The sequence below is a fragment of the Schistocerca americana genome, chromosome 4 (genome assembly GCF_021461395.2).
Source record: "Schistocerca americana isolate TAMUIC-IGC-003095 chromosome 4, iqSchAmer2.1, whole genome shotgun sequence".
NCBI classification, from domain to species: domain Eukaryota; kingdom Metazoa; phylum Arthropoda; class Insecta; order Orthoptera; family Acrididae; genus Schistocerca; species Schistocerca americana.
Genome location: NC_060122.1, coordinates 20,550,709 through 20,568,890, shown reverse-complemented (window position 1 = coordinate 20,568,890; position 18,182 = coordinate 20,550,709). Strand labels below are relative to the sequence as shown.

Below are 18,182 nucleotides of genomic sequence, written 5' to 3'. Positions count from 1 at the left end.
ACAATGCGGCCTATTCTACACCTTATATCAGATCTATGTGACGATGCTATGCTGATTATACTTACATGTTTTGACGATGCCATGATGTAAAAAAGATAATTTTTACCGTATTTTCTGTACATCTCCCTGGCTGTATGATAGTATATTGTGATACGTATTGCCTTATTATGTTGAAAGAGACACTGCTCACTAGGTGTATATATTTGTACATTATAGATCTGAGGATGGTCATTACGGACTGAACCCGGTCATCGTCTAAATAATTCATATTGTGATCAAAGACGGGAATAAAAAATATTTGACAGTATTGGATCACTGTTTGTATATGCGACCATGTCGCAGTTGGTGGAATCTTTAAATCGTTGGCTATGATAGATTATTAACAGACAATTAAACACCGGTGAGAAAGACAATAAAGACAACGGCACGTAGAAGCCTCCAGGAAGGTGGGTGTTCCCTCGTTCACTTCGGTGAGTCAGGTGGTGACCCCAACTACACTTGATCCATCGGAACCCGACCAGGGGACAGCCACGAACCGACCGACACAACGACTTGCTTGCCATCAATCAGTACATGACTTCGAACACAAAAGATTACGAACGTGACAAGCCGCAATGAAGTATGTATTAGCTGTCGAAACTACGCACCATGTTGGATAGCGACAACAGGTGAGGAAAGGACGCTGCCTGAAATAACGTTAGTGGCCACGGCAGGTAACCGGAACACTAACGGCCACAAGGTAGAAAATTCCGCTGGTACACTTGAATTTGAAATACGGTAATATAGTTAACTTCACCCAAAAGGAACACTGGATGAATTTACGTCAGTGGCCAGGGCAGGGTGGTCAGACAAAGCAGCTTCTCAGTGACAGTAGTAATCTAAATTAACGTAGTGAGATGGAAGTACGTTAAAAACAGCGTGTAAGATAGATGATGGCGGAAACACGAGCCACGCACGGCTGAGAAGGAATAGAACAAAAAACGAATCCGAGAATATTGGGCCAAAGTCAAAGCCCAGGCGCAAGAAAGAGGTGAGTGTATGGTCGATACGAAAAGCAGAAGAATGGCAGTCTGGAGGGCAGCGTACGTCTCTGCTGGTGGGTAAGAGTGTGGCGCCCCTCCTGACAGCGTCCAGCGCAGAGGACGGTTCCAGGGAGCTCCAGCCGGCTCCAGCCACCAGTCGAGGTCGCAGGCCTTTGCCGCTCGTGGAGAGTCGCCTGCTTCGATTTGCGAACCAGAGCGCTGCGACGCGGAGTGCGGCGCTGCTGCAGAGCGTGCCGTGCGCACGCACGCACGCACGCACGCCCGTGCCCGCTGTCGCCCGCCAGCCGGGCAGCAGGCAGGCAGGCGAGCCGCTGCCGCTGCCGCTGCACGGCGTCTGCACGGCGGCTGCCTCCACTCCCGTGCTGTGCTCAGCCGGAGCGCGCTCCAGGGCCGTTGTTTGCCTGCGTTCATTCCGTACGTTTTCACTGTAGTCTTATGACTGGGGCTGCAAGATGCCACAATACCGGGCTCAGTGAAATGTGTATTCATTTAGGGTGATTGTAGGCCAGAAAATGCTGGACTTTATTTGTCATTTTTTTTTCCTTTTCGACGTATTTCCGGTTTCTTAATTCATTTCGGTACGAAAGGTTTTCTCTGCAGCTTCACCCTCTTTCCACTGGTAATGGCTATTCTTACTTCGAACCGTCATCAGATCGCGCCTAACACATGTTTTCTGTAGGAATGAAAACCACTTCTTTGCACCTAAGAACCTGCAGATGTCTATTGTAGTGCAACCCTGACTGAAATAACGATTTGGAAAGTAGTTTCTATGACTTTAGTATGTTCCAACCGAATGTGACCCCAAGTGTACGAATTTCAGTTATTTTCTCCAGGATGTGTATTGCGGGTTGGCTGAACTCGTTCTAGGAGTCCATAATAGTCATTCTAAATTTCTCAAACGCTTTTTAGCACACACGAAGATCGCTTTTATTATTATGTTAATCTAAAAAGTTCAAGTCTGAAAGAACAAGTTCTTCTTTCATACTTTTCACATACTACCAGAGTGTACTTTCTAACATCTACTGAGCCATATTTTGATTTTTAATTCAATCGATGTTTCCGCTAAATTTAGAAAGCCAAAAGACTGCTAAATGGCCTCAACTGCTTAGCACACGTTTCCACACACTTGTCAGCCACTAAATCTTTGTGCTCATTGAATAATATTATGTCGTAACATACTAGAGACAGAGGAACGAGTCTTTAGTAACTTAATACGGAGCTCGTACTGCGAGACACCTACCGATTTATATGAAGCTATCTTACAAATGTACGACAACATTTCCCCTGTTGGAATTGGGCTGTGTCTCGTGACTCGTATATACTCCTCAATGCGTAATTGCTGCTGAATCTCCTTCGAGTTTAGTCTGTTCATTTTCCGGCTCCCCCGTGCAGCTGAGAGGCGGCTGCCGTGGCCACGCTGCGCCTCGCGTCGCCTCGCCTCGCCTCGGCTCTGCTCTGCTCTGCTCTGCTCGTGCCTGCCTGCCTGCCTAGCGATCTAGCTAGACGGGCCAGCGCGCTCCACGCAGTGGGCCCCTCCCAGTCGCAAAACAGACCTAGGCAGGACATTCAGGTTTAATTCCGTAATGCCATTAACATGCAGTCACTTAGTGAGACTCTTCGAATAAACCCCATAACGATGTGTCGTCGTGTTTTGCATGTACTTACACACGATCGTCAACTCTGACTGACAGAGTCCCACCACCAGAGGGCTTAGTTTGCGTTTAGGCTGCACGGCGGGGTCAGGGATTTTCTCTGCCTCATAATGACTGGGTGTTGTGTGTTGTCCTTAGGTTAGTTAGGTTTAAGTAATTCTAAGTTCTAGGGGACTGATGACCATAGATGTTAAGTCCCATAGTGCTCAGAGCCATTTGGACCATTTTTAGGCTGCACGATACTTGCACGTATTTCCACTTATCCCTCACTGTAGCTTTGTATCCGACTGCAGTTAATTCTAGTCACTGTCGAAATAAAGAGTTATGCATCGACAAATAATAATGACACACGAACAACTCCAAGTTTTACTGTGATAAATCACTCGATCGCTGGTACAGAAACGACGTTCACACACCAGTGACTGTACAAAAACTCAGACTGTGAAAATCTCAAACAGTCCACAAGAACGGACCACCACCGCAACGCACATTATACCGCTGATTTAACATTATAAGAACGTCGAGAGCGAGGAGAGCCCTGGTGCTGTGTGAGGGGGCGCCCCACGCCCGGCCAGCTGCTTGCTGTCCACCTGCCCTGCACATTTCCGTAAAAAGGCTGCTACAGATCGTTGCTGTCGCCTCCAACGTACCTTCCACGAGTCGTTCAAACAAATGCAGACTTCAGGATTCGGGCTACACAACTGCTGCGATGAACAGTTCATCTGCCAGTATTTTTTTCCGTAATAGAGCTGTTGTTGTTGTGGTCTTCAGTCCAGAGACTGGTTTCATGCAGCTCTCCATGCTACTCTATCCTGTGCAAGCTTCTTCATCTCCCAGTACCTATTGCAGCCTACATCCTTTTCAATCTGCTTCGCGTAATCATCCCTCGGTCTCCCTCTACAATTTTTACCGTCCACTACTAAATTGCTAAACCGCTGATGCCTCAGAACGTATCCTATCAACCGATCCTTACTTCTAGTCAAGATGCGTCCTCTTCTCCCCAATTCTATTCAGTATCTCCTCATTAGTTATGTGATCTACCCATCTAATCTTCAGCATTCTTCTCTAGCACCCATTTCCAAAGCTTTTATTCTCTCCTTGTCCAGTTATCGTCCATGTTTCACTTCCATACATGCCTACACTTCATACTAATACTTTCAGAAAAGACTTCCTGACACTTAAATCTATACTCGATGTAAACAAATTTCTCTTCTTCAGAAACGCTTCCCTTTCCATTGCCAGTCCACATTTTATATCCTCTCTACTTCGACCATCATCAGTTATTTTGCTCCCCAAATAGCAAAACTCCTGCACTACTTGCCGGCCGGTGTGGCCGAGCGGTTCTAGGCGCTTCAGTCCGGAACCGCGCGACAGCTACGGTCGCAGGTTCGAATCCTGCCTCGGGCATGGATGTGTGTGATGTTCTTACGTTAGTTAGGTTTAAGTAGTTCTAAGTCTAGGGGACTGATGACCTCAGATGTTAAGTCCCATAGTCCTCAGAGCCATTTTTTGAACCTTCACTACTTTAAGTGCCTCATTTCCTAATCTAATTCCCTCAGCATCACCCGACTTAATTCGACTACATTCCATTATCCTCGTCTTACTTTTGTTGATGTTCATCTTCTATCCTCCTTTCAAGACACTTTCCATTCTGTCCAACTGCTCTTCCAAGTCCTTTGCTGTCTCTGACAGAATTACAATTTCATCGGCTAACCTCAAAGTTTTTATTTCTTCTCCATTCATTTTAATCCCTACTCCAAACTTTTGTACACACATTTAATAAAATCGTTCATAGGCTACAATCCTGTCTCACTCCCTTCCCAATCGCTGCTTCCCTTTCATGCCCCTCATCTCTAACAACTGCTATCGCATTGGTGAACAAATTGTAAACAGCCTTTCGCTCTGTGTATTTGAGTATTCCAGTCAGCATTGTCAAGTCTACAAATGATACAAAAGTAGGATCAGTATGGCCTCGCGCGTTCCAGCTTTTCTACGGAATCCAAACTGATCTTCCCTGAGTTCGGCTTCTACCAGTTTTTCCATTCGTATGTAAAGAATTCGTGTTAGTATTTTGTAGCCGTGACTTATTAAACTGACAGTTCGGTAATTTTGACACCTGACAACATCTGATTTCTTTAGGATTGGAATTACTGTATTCTTCTAGAAGTCTGAGGGTATTTTGCTTGCCTCATACATCTTTATCACCAGATGGTACAGTTTTGTGATGGTTGGCTCTCTGAAGGCTATCAGTAGTTCTAATGGAATGTGGTCTACTCCTTGGGCTTAGGTCTTTCAGTGCTCTTTCAAATTCTTCAAGCAGTACCATATCTCCCATTTCATCTTCCATTTCTATAACATTGCCCTCAAGTACATCGACCTTGTATAGACCCTCTTTGTACTCCTTCAATCTTTCTGCTTTCCCTTCTTTGTCTAGAACTCTTGATATTGATACAGATGGTTCTCTTTTCTCCAAAGCGACATATGGCTCTACATCCTTACATTTGTCCTGTAGTCATCCCTGCTTACCCGTTTTGCACTTCCTGTCGACCTCATTTTTGAGATGTTTGTATTCCATTTTACCTTTTTCATTTACTGCATTTTTTTCTTTTTTCCTTTCATCAATTAAATTCAATATGTCTCCTGTTAACCAAGGATTTCTACTAGCCCTCGTCTTTTCATCTACTTGATCCCCTGCTCCCTTCACTATTTCATCTCTCAAAGCTACCCTTTCTACTTCTACTGTATTTCTTTTCCACGTTCTTTTCAATCGTTCCTAAATGCTCTCTCTGAAACTCCCTGTAACCTCTGGTTCTTTCAGTTTATCGACCTCTCATCTCCTTAAATTCCCACCTTTTTACAGTTTCTTCAGTTTTAATGTACAGTTCATAACCAATAAATTGTATTCAGAGTCCACTTCTGCCCCTGGAAATATCTTACAATTTAAAACCTGGTTCCTAAATCTCTGTCTTACCATTATATAATCTGTCTGAAATCTTAAAGTGTCTCCAGGGTTCTTCCACATATACAATCTTGTTTCATGATTTTTAAATCACTGTTAACTATGATTATGTTATGCTGTTTGCAGAATTATACCAGGCGGCTACCTCTTTCATTCCTTCTACTACGTTTACTTCTCTTCCTTTTCCTACTAGCGAATTCCAGTCCCCCATGACTATTAAATTTTCCTCTCCCTTCACTGTTTGAATGATTTCGTTTTATCGCATCATGTATATCTTCAATGTCCTCATCACCTACGTAGCTAGCTGGCATATAAACTTGTACTACTTGTACTACTGTGGTAGGCTACAATAATTGATTCACTATGGTGTTCGTAGTAGCTTATCTGCGTTCCTATTTTTTTATTCATTATTAAACCGATTCCTGCATTACCTGTATTTGATTTTGTATTTATAGCTTTGTATTCGCCTGACCAGAAGTCTTGTTCCTCCAGCCACCGAACTTCACAAATTCCCACTATATCTAAATGTAACCTATCCATTACTCTTTTCTAACGTACCTGCCAGATGAAGCGATCTGACATTCCACGCTCCGATCCGTAGAACACCAGTTTTGTTTCTCCTGATAATGACGTCTCCTCAGTAGTCCCCGCCTGGACATCCGAATGCGTGACTATCTTACCTCTGGAATATTTTACCCAAGAGGACGCCATCATCATTTAACCACACAGTAAAGCTGCATGCCCTCGGGAAAAACTACGGCTGTAGTTTCCCTTTGCTTTCAGCCGTTCGCAGTACCAGCACAGCAAGGACGTTTTGGTTAGTGTTACAAGGCCAGATCAGTCAATCATCCAGACTGTTGCCCCTGCAGCGACTGAAAAGGCTGCTGCCTCTCTTCAGGAACCACACGTTTGTCTGGCCTCTCAACAGATACCCCTCCGTTGTGGTTGCACCTACGGTACGGCTATCTGTATCGCTGAGGCGCGCAAGCCTCCCCACCAACGGCAAAGTTGCTGCATGAATAGCAAAAAAGGCTTAAGCCCAGGAAGATATATATCAACATTGTTGTGCCCCTGGTTTACACATTATGGCTCAGCTAGTTCTGAACTTGACGCACGTGCAATGCCTAGCCATTCGATTTAAGAAATTTTAGTAAAATGAGTACGTTGGAATGAATATTAGTTGGTAAGGCGACTGACTGGTAACGATACAGTGGACGAAGTGAATCAGCTTCCTGCACGACACCCATAGCTCTAAAGCTCTTTCTGTGTCTCTACACGGTAAGCGATGCTTGCGCAACCAGACCCCAGAAACGAGGAACTGGCTCTTCTCGCTTTGCCTTTCGAACCCACGGCGGAAGCACTCTCCACAGTGTGTCGACAGGGAGGAGGGTTAGAGAAACGTCAATGATTTAAAGATAATTCAACGAACAAGAATAGATCGTTGATTAACACTGTATGGAAAAGTAAATAAATTGACTTGAGTAGCAGTTCATTAGAACTTGAAGAATATCTTTGAGGGAAAATTCCCAGAACGTCCCGGCCTTCAGCGAATGACGGCGACTAATCTCTGGGACAGTTGGTAAGTAACAGTAAATAATGCAAAACGCGCAGTGCTTTTGAGCCGTTACCTGCTGAAATATATATGTAGTTCATTACTGTCGTTCGTCTGTGTAGTGAGCTGCGATCCTGACTGAGACAGCTTCTCGTAAGATTAACGCCGCCTCTCCGAAGGGTCCTTGCTTTACAGCTCGATATCATCCCTACATCATCTATCTTAATATTTTCTGTAGTACAGCATGTGTTGTTATCTCAAAATTTATTCGTGGTGGTGATTAAGTGACAATGATGACGTTGTCCCAAACACAAAGAGAATTTGGCGTTTTGGTAAACATTGCACGGCTGAGTTTGAGGATCTTCCGTTGTGTTCTTTACTGATTGGAAACGAGGAAGGTTGGAAACTGACGCTCTTCTGTGCATTCAAAATATATTTACATCGACGTGTATCTTGTAGACCTACCTGACCCTACCACTTCTCTTAGAAGGAAGGTTAAAGAAAAGCAAACCTGCGTTTAAAGCTTTTGTAGACTTAGAGAAAGCTTTGGACAATACTGACCGGAATACATTCTTTCGAATTCTGAAGGTTACAGCGATAAAATACAGGGGGCGAAAGGCTGTACAGAAACCAGACGGCAGTCATTGGACTAAGGAACATTAAAGAGAAGGAAAAATTGAGAAAGCAGAAATACAGGATTTTAACTTATCCCCGATATTATTCAGTCTTTATATTGAGCTAGCACTGAAGAAAACCAAATAAAAATGAGGAGAAGGAAGCAAAGTTCAGGGAGAAGAAACAAAAATTTTAAGGTCTGCCGGTGACATTGCAATTCTGTCAAAAGACAGCAAAGAACTTGGGAGGGCAGTTAAATGGAATGGATAAAGTCTTGAAAAGAGGGTATAAGACGAGCATCAATAAAAGCAAACCAAGGGTAATGGCACGTGTGGAATGAACTCGGGCGATGCGGAGGCAGTTAGATTAGGAAACGAGACACTAAAAGTGGTAGAGGAGTTTCGCTATTTGGGCAGTAAAATAACTGACGATAGCCGAAGTAGTGAGAATATAAAACGGAGACTGGTTTTAGTACTGAAAGCATTTCCTAAAAATAGGTATTTACTGACATGGAATGTAAATTTGAGTTTGGGGATGACTGAATCCGCAGCCTACCTGAAATTTTTGAATGAAATCATTCCGCTTTAGGCTGTGAAAAAGTTATTTATTGCCATTGCAATTCCGGCACTAGGTCACTTCAACCATTCTGAAAGCAATCATTCGTCAAATATAATACGCGTAGTTACGAAACTGATGGTTACGAAACTGACAAACGTTGAAAGTGAAAATTGCAAAGCTACCTACTTGGAAAGTTGTAACATTGTAGAGTTAGTTATAACATCGCGCGTGAGTAACTTTGAAATTTTTGCTATCGGGTTTGCCAATTTCGTAATTACGTGTATTATATTTGACGTTTGACTGTTTTCAGAATACTTGAAAATGACCCCGTGTCGAAATTACAGTCGCAATAAATATTATATTAACAGCCTAAAGCGAAATGGTGGAATGATATCATTTAAAAATGTAGGTGTTAGGAAGTCTCTGCTGAAGGTTTTGTCTTGGAAGGGAGTGAAACGTAACAAGAAGGAAATAGAACGGTTTGAAACGTAGTGCTACAGAAGAATGCCGAAGATTAGATGGAAAAATCAGGTAAATGATGGGTAGGCACTGAATCTAATTGGAGAGAAAAGGAGTTTGTGGTATAACTTGACTAAAAGAAGGGATCGGTTGACATATTCTGAGGCATCCAGGAATTGTGAATTTGGTACTGTGAGAACGTATGGGGGTAAAAGCTGCAGAGGGAGAGAAAGGGACGTATACGGTGAGCAGGCACAAGCGGATGCAGGCCGCACAGCTGAAGGCGCGCAGACTGCAGGCGGCGGCAACGTCTCGTGTAAGCGGAACTAGTAATCCACAAGCGACACGACGTCTTGTCGCTCTGATGTTTACTGGACGGTTACTTTATTCTTCCTCCATTCTCTTCTTGAAGACCTTCTAAGTAAAATTTTATCTTTGAAACTTTTAGCTGTTTTGTCATTTTATGGCTGAGTGGTCTGTAAGGTATGCGCCGATTTGGATAGGTTATGTGTACATACCACGGCAACACTTTGCAACGTCTGTGTTTTCCAACCAGTAGAAGCTCTTCGAACTCAGCTGTGCCGCGTTTACCAACATACCAACTTCTTTGGCGTACTTGTGACTGAAGGGAACTCTTTCCCGTCATAGAGCAGAATCACAGTAGCGTCTCTGACCATTATCGTAATGATTAATTTCGTTTCTACAATTCGTTTCTACACTCACAGGCACGTGACTAGATATCCAATGTCATCAGCATCATTATCACCATTCTCGTGATCTTCGCTAATCATTTGAAACGACGGGGTTACCCATTCTCCCCAGTGTTTCGCTGTTTGTGATTTTCAGTGATTCTCACACCTCATTCAATAAATTAACCTGTCACATATACTGATATTCGAAGTGTATAACTTTCTTATTTTAATTGTTACTTTACCTCAGACGAGGCAACAAGTATCTAAATTTTTGTTAAGATGGTTGAAATGGCTCTGAGCACTATGGGACTTTACATCTGAGTTCATCAGTCCCCTAGAACTTAGAACTACTTAAACCTAAGTAACCTAAGGACATCACACACATCCATGCCCGAGGCAGGATTCGAACCTGTGGCCGTAGCGGTCGCGCGGTTCCGTACTGAAGCGCCTAGAACCGCTCGGCCGCAACGGCGGGCTACATTTTTGTTTAAACCTCTAAACTTCCCTTTAAATTTCTCCGCAGATTTCTTTCTTACTTCTGTGGTGCAAAGCTAATACATCACTTTCATTTATAAAGCATTGGTTTCTCCGATCACGTCTTTTTTATATCTCCGGTTGACTAAGTAAATACCAGAATTGATATACTTGGTTTACTACTGAGTTTCGTGTTCCTATACTTGTGCTCACGTATTATACAATTTTCTGTAAATCAGATAGCCGGCCGGTGTGGCCGAGCGGTTCTAGGCGCTACAGTCTGGAACCGCGCGACCGCTACGGCCACAGGTTCGAATCCTGCCTCGGGCATGGATATGTGTGATGTCCTTAGGTTAGCTAGGTTTAAGTAGTTCTCAGTTCTAAGGTACTGATGACCTCAGAAGTTAAGTCCCAGAGTGCTCAGAGCTATTTTTTTTCTAAATCAGATCGATAAATATCAAATAGTGGAAGGTTTCGAGGAATGATTAATTACGTATCATTGGTAATGCAGATAATAACTATTTCAGTGCTTTGTTTTCTGTATAGATTTATAGTTCTTTATTTCTACAGTCTTTTCCAGTTTCATTCGATGCTGGTTAATTCTTTCTCTTCTGTTGTCGGTTGATACCGCTTAATGGCAATGAAACTGCAAACAGCATAGCGATATGTGAGTACATCGGTCCAGTCAGAATCGATATACCGTGTGTGTATCAACAAACACCCTTGTTTCACTTTTGAAAATGCTGTTTATCGTTTGTCACCAACGACAGCTTTGTTTCCGTTTAGCTAACACAGTTTTCTGTTTACGAGTGCAGCCGAAACAACATTAAAAGATGAATTTATTGATGCTGGCGGCAACTGTGTCGATAGACGCTAGCGCACGCGTTATTTGCTGTAGCTACGCGGCCAGCTACCGAAGCCCGGCACTAAGCAGTAATCCATATTTTTAGATTTACCTACTGTTTTACTAGCTGCCGATCGACGCATTTTTAGATATTAATTTACTCGCGCTGATAATGAACATTGGTACAGTGACGCCCCTGTCGTGCATCATTCTAGAGCTTCATAAATATTCATACTTTTTTCATTATGATTATTATTTATGTAAGTTATTCTATACCCCAAATGGCAATTTCTTATCGCGTGGTATACCAGTTACATAGTAATCCACGCTGCTGAAAATACCACCACGCTACATCACATGATTCGCAGACATATGACGTTAACATTCTCCCTCTCACCGGATTAAGGGAATACAGTAACAACAACAAAAATGCCGAGGAGTGATGAATAAAGGCTGTACTGTACTCCTCTGTTCCATAAATTAAAGCCTGAGCCCGTTTATTAATAACGTGGGTGTGATCACATTGAGAATTCTCGAAGATGCATATGAAAATCGTACAACACCAGCTATTCAAGTTTTACAAGGTTGAACACCAGCAACGTCACAGTTATGAAAGGAGGCTCACCTTGTGGTGGTTCTGCATCAGTCAGGAACAACTGCTGGACTCGTCCTTTCGCTCGCGGTGCTAAGCTGAAGCGCGGAGGGGGTAAGGTGTACCATCGGCTGTTCGTCTCTTAACTTCCACAGCGGATGAAAGGGGTGTCGCAGTAAAGCTGTTAGCTGCAAACAAGTTTGAAGAGATCAGGTCCACACGTTGTGGGGTTGGACGGCCACCTTCTTTACGGATGTCGGATGTCGCAGGCTGGGCAGCCTAGTGAAACAGGACAGTATGTATGTTTTAAACCGGGACCCAGGGTTATTGCGCGGCTCGGCCCCCAGTCGGTGGCCAAAGAGTGTCGTGCATTGGGCGCAGGCTCTTCATGACGATCACATAACCCGAGAGCAGTGGCATTTTTCAACAAGGTAATGCGCCATGTTACAATGCCAGGAGTGTAATGGAGTGGTTGGAGGAACACAGTGGCGAGTTCTAACTGATACGCTGGCCCCACAACTCCCCAGATCTGAAAACGATCAAATGCATCTGGGATGTGAGTGAACGTGGGGCGTCATCGCTCCCGCCCCCGGAATCAGGTGAGCTGTGAGTGCAGGTGTGGTGCCAGCACCCCAGCAGCCCAGCACCCCAGCACCCCAGCACCCTCCAGCGACCTGCCAAGGCCTCACTGCTTCCAAGACACGACGCGTCGCCGCATGTAGCTGGTCGTAATGCTCTGGCTAAACAGTGCATTCCTTGCCGTGCCGCTTCTACGGAGGTTCCCATTTCACGCCTTATCAGTCCACCTAATTTCTGACATCCGTCTGTAGCACCACATCTTTGACGCTCGGTTCCTCTTCTCTGCTACTTTTCCTAATGTCCATCATTTATTTCTGTACAGTGCTGTGCTCCACACGTGTAGTCTCAGAAGATCCTCCCCCAAACTAAGGCCAATGTTCGATACTAGCAGATTTCCTGTGGCAGGATGTCCTTCTCGCCTTTGCTAGTTTGCTATTTATGTCTACCGTGTGTTATTTTCCTTCCAAGAGAGCATAATCACTTGTGCTCCATGGTACCTAATCTTCATGTAAAGTAAATCGCTAATCTCATTATTGCTATTCCTCAACATTTTCACCTTTCTGCACTCTACTCACAATCCATATTCTGAGCTCATAAGATTGTTCATTCCATTCAACACGTCCTGCAATTCATTGGATGTTATGTTTCTAATATCACTCCGAAGCTTTCTTTTCTTTCCGTCATCGCTTTCTCAATATGGAGATACTACAGTAGGGAAGAAAGACTGGACCCCATTCTTGCACCCTTTTTCATCCGAGCTATTCGTTCTTCATCTTCCATTCCCATTTTTCCGATCGGTTCTTGTACATATTGTTCACTGTACATCTTTCCCTACAACTTACAACTATTTTTCTGATAGTTTCGAACAACTTGCAGCATTTTACGTTCTTGAACGCTTCTTCCAGGTTTAAAAATCCTATTAAAGTGTTCTCATTTTTCTAGAATACTGTTCTGTTATCAAACGCAACGGGACAACAGTCTCTAAGGGCGGGGGGGGGGGGGGGGGGGGGGGCTTTTATCTTCCCTAATGCCGAACTGCTTGTCATGAAACAGATCCTTTTTCTACATTCTTACATACACTGTTCTTGTCAGCAGCTTGCAAGCATGAGCTGTTATGCTCATGGTGGATCGTTCGATAGTTCTCGACCGCCTCTGCCCTCGCTATCTCCGAAACTCTGATGGTATGTCTCAAGACTCATACGTTTCACATACCAACTTGAGTAGTGTTTGGTTGCCACTTCTCCCAATGAGTTTAGAAATTCAGAGTAATGTTGTGTATGCTTTATCTGATTTGATCGGAAGCCTTCGAAAGCTCTACTAAAGTCTGATTGGATTCCCTATGTCTTCCATACCGACTGTCATTTCTTCTTCTGTTATATAATGTCCGTAGATAGTCGATCTCCCTCGTATAGGCCTCCTATGTACTCTTTCCACTTACACGCGTCCTCTTCTACGTTTGAGAGTGTTTTTAACGCTTAGGAGTGGAATTCCTTTTGCACACATACTGCTGACGCTCTTGATTCTAGTTTTACCGGAGGTGGTTTCGACTGTTCTTTATGCGGAGTCTGTCCTTCGACGACCATTTCTTTTCCGATTTCTTCACAGTTTTTCCTGCCGCTTTAGCTTCCAGGCACTTCCAGCTTATTTCGTTCCTACTTCACTTACAACGATGTATCCCAAATCTTACTTAACATTTTTCTACTTCCTTCTCTCGCTGAAAGACTGAAATATTTTTCCCATTATCCAAGATTTCTTCGGAGCTACCTTCCCTGTGCTGTACCTATATTTGTCTGTCTGGCCCCCTTCTTTCCATAATGATTCCTGCTGACGATTCTCGTAAACTTCAGACTGCTCTTCATCGTTACTAAATTGTGATCTGAGTGTATATCTGTTCCTGGGTACGCCTTACAATCCAACATTTGGCTTTGTAATCTCTCTCTGATCACAATGGAATCCACCTTAGATCTTGCCGTGTCCCCTCGCCATTTCTAAGTATACCTCATGCTTTTCTGATTTTTGAATAGCGTATTGCGTATTACTAGCTGCAATATGTTCCAGAACGGAATTAATGTTTCTCCTCTCTGATTCCTACTACCGAGTCCATATTCTCTCGTAACTGTCTCTTCTATTCCTTCCCGTGCAACAGGGCCCCAATCTTCGGTCATTATTATATTCTCATCTCCTTTTACATACTGAATTACCCGTTAAATATAGCGGTATGCCCTCTCATCGCTTCATCTTCTGCTTGTGACGTCAGCATCTGAACTATTGATGTTGGCGTTAGTTTCCCGTCGATTCTGCTGAGTATATTTCTATCACTTTGCCCCACTTTGCAGTTCGTGGCGAGCCCTACTACAATTGTACCATTTTCTGCTGCTGTCGATATTATCCTGTACTTGTTTTACCAGAAATCGGTATATTCTTCCCATTTCACTTCACCGAACCACACTATACTTTGAAGAAGCCTTTGCATTTCACTTTTCAGATTTCCTACGACATTCAGAATTTTGACAGTCCACGCTCCGACTCATAAAATGTTACCCTTTCATTGATTATTCATTTTTTTCTCGTGGTTATTGGCCCCCTTGGCAGCCCCCTCCAGAGATCCGAACGGCAATCTACTACGGAGACATTACGACTCTCCTTAAGTTACAGGCTGTATGTCCTGTGGATGTACATTGTGTGTATTTTATTCAGCGGTTTTCGTCGCCTTCTCGATCTTATGTCTGCTGATTCTTCCGTTTTTAGGGGTAGTTTCCCACCCAGAGGGGGTGTCCTGAAGCGTGTCCGGTCCTCCGGTCCCTGGCGGGACGAGGGTGGTCCCTAGCGCTGGGAACCCTCTTCATTCGAAATATGGTTCCTGATCCAGACGTCCTGACTGGTGGTCAAAGACACTAGCACTAGGCCCTACAGAAAATCAGTAACAAACACGACTGCCAACAGGAGGGTCAGTTTGCGCTGTCTGGTGGCGCACGCGGCCGACTGCAAAGCAACGGCGCCGGGACTGCGGTAAGCCCTCGATGACACCTCAGCTGTGCTACTTTCTTAATCCTGTTTATTTAGGCTCTGGCTGCCCAAGTGCTTAATCAGTAACACTGTTATTTAATATATTACAATTACATAAATCTTGTTAAATTAACAGAGGATTTTGATACATCCCAACACTTCTTAATTACATATTATCACTACTTATAACATAGCAGTATAGAGTTTTTTGATTTTGTGCTGAATATGTTAACAACAGACACTCTTTTTTATTGGAGTATGTTTCATAGTGTACATCGCTGGACACTGGAATTAAATAGCTGAAGAGGAGTGTGATTGCCACTGTACACAGATAACCAATTACAAAATGAGTAAGCGACTGCGTATTTGATCTTCTTCTGCCAGCGGGTGCCGGTGTGCACCAGTGGAGCGAGTCTAGTGTTGTGACTGTTGTGGCTCGGTGTCTTCACGTGTTGGAACTCCGAGACAAATGCCTGCCTCTTGCGATGTGGAAACGGGTTTACGCCTGTCGAGCAATGTTCGTGACACCTGTGGAAAGGAGGATTCCTTTTGTTGATACCTGAGTTATAAAGTTGGGATTGATGGACGGCTTAGCGACAACAGCTAAGGAGAAGATAAGTTAGCTCTGCTACTTTTGAGGTTTGGTCTTCTCAATATGGGGAGGTTAAAACTTTGATTCTATGCAGACGAGCAGCATAACAAGCTTGTCCGTTTTGCTTACTTATGATTGGTTTTGTATGTCGGCGCGAAACTTTTAACTTTGAATACCATCCTCTTTTGGTAACACGGTACCGAAACAGTGAAAAGTTTGTTTCTTTCGTCAAACGGAGATTTCATAGAACCGGTAGTAATCATCAAACACCCATTTAGATACGGTGGTTACGTAGTCTGAATAAGGTACACGTGCAAATAAAGGTATTTCTTTGATGATGCTCATCACCATCACCAGTTGTCTGCTATATTAGCAGGTCCTTTGCCTCTCCATTTTCTGCGATCCATTGCGTCCTTCTTAAGGCTGCTGCATGTTCTACCGTCCATCACGTCATCCAGTATCTGGAATCTCTTCCTTCCTCGCTACCTTTTCCCTTCTACATAACCTTCTAAAACTGTTTTTATCAGTCCGTTCTTAAAATATGCCCACTCCAGTTTCTTTTTCTTGTTTTTATTACATCTAGTAACTGTCTTTTCTCTCCCACTCTCCTCAGTATCTCTTCATTTTTTTCTGTGTCCATCCAACTTATTCTTTCCATCCTCTACCATGTCCACATCTCAAAAGCCTTCAGCTTTCTCTGTCTTTCTTTCTCAAAGTCCATGTTTCAGCCCAATATAGAAGAATACTCCATACAAGACATTTTATGAGTCTCTTCCTGAGTTCTCTGCCCAGACCGCTGCACAAAATTCTTCTTTTCGTATAAAATGCCTCTTTTGCCATTGCTATCCTTGTTTTAATTTCTGTGTTCAACTTCCAGTGGGTGTCTATCCTGCTTCCAAGATACTTAAAATTTTGCACCTGTTCTAGTATTTCTGCATTCAGCATAATTTTTATTTGTTTTTCTCCTTGAGCCAATACTTTTGTTTTCTTTGTGTTAATATTCATTCCATAATTATTTCCGTTAGCTTCAATGGTGTCCACCAAATCCTGTAATTCTTTTTCCCCTGTGGCTAGAGGGACCATGTCACCAGCAAACGTCAAACACCCTACTCTTCTTTCTCCAATTTCTACTCCTTTGTCATTTAATGAGCATTGGTCAATCATATTTTCCAAGTAGAGGTTGAAAAGAGTAGGTGATAGACAGCGTCCTTGTCTTACTCCTTTTCATAGTCCGATCCAGTTTGTACTTTCTCCTCTCACTTTAACTGAGGCTTTTTGATTAAGATATAATAAATTTACAAGGCTTCTGGTTTTCCAGTCCACTCTCTTTTCCCTCACTATAGTCGCCAGCTTGTCCCGAGCCACATTGTCAAATGCCTTTTCTAGATCTATGAAGCACATATATAGGTCTCTTCCTTTTTCAGTAAACCTTTCTCCCAAGATTCGTAGGAGCCCTGTTGCATCTCTGGTGCTAAACTGCTCCTCGCCAAGATTCTCCTCCATTACTTTCTCAAGTCATTTATTAATTGTTCTTAACATCTCTTTGGCTGCATGTGAAATGAGGCTGATTGTCCTGTGCTCACTGCATTTCTTGGTTCCTTGTTTTTTTTTTCGGTAATGGAATCATTACTGTTGTCAGAAAGTCCTCAGGCCATTCACCACTGTCATATATTTTATTACATAACCTCATTACTTCTCTTATTCCATCTTGGTTCAAGAATTTTAATATTTCTCCCGGTATCGTATCTGTACCTACCGTGTAGTAACCAAAACCAAAACCACGAACGCCTTGGGCTGCGGATCGGAGCCGCCAGGCGGGGAAGCCGCCGGCGGTGGAGCACGCACCACCGGGTAAACACAGGACGAGTCTGACAGACCAACGACAACCAACGACAACCGACTATGACCGACACAACAAGGAAGAGAGAAACAACGGAGGCGTGTAGAAACCACAACACCAAACACCAACAGTGAATCCACTCGGAACCAGAGCCAGGCAAAAGTCAACAACGAGCAACGACAAGAACGCAGTACCGCCGAGATAGAAACTCAATCCAGAGCGAGTACCAGACTGACTGGGCTAGGGTTTTTTTTTCTTTATTGTAATTTTAATCACCTCATACAAGGCGGGCTGTCAGCAGCATATTACACTGCTCTTCAGCCTTGAGTGGTACAACAATATGACATATAGGTGGCACAGACAATACAATAAAAACGGCGGGCAAAAGATGTAGATACAAAAAACAATAAACATGAAGCCGTTCACGCTGGACGAGGAAAAACTCTAACACTTGTTGACACGGCGCACATAACACGGATGACTGCGACGGCACACGTGAACAGTGGTGGCGTGACGGCGAAAGAACACTAAACACGAAACGAAGGCACACACACGAAACATTGATGGCGATGATCTCCGGCGCGCGAAAGTCCACTGAGCGTGTTCCTGCCAAGAGAGGAGGAGGGGGGGGGGGAGAGGGAGAGGGGAGAGCAGAGATGCCATGGGCAGGGGAGATAGGGGGTCTAAGCGCTGCAGTTTGGAACCGCGTGACCGCTACGGTCTCA

General features: G+C 43.8%; 1 protein-coding gene across 5 annotated transcripts in view; it reads left to right on the top strand.

The window, feature by feature from the left end:
- The window catches only part of LOC124613920 (neurexin-1), a 2,081,056-nt gene that overhangs the window by 1,486,532 nt on the left and 576,342 nt on the right, over window positions 1–18,182 (top strand). The gene's annotated exons all lie outside the window — the stretch shown is intronic.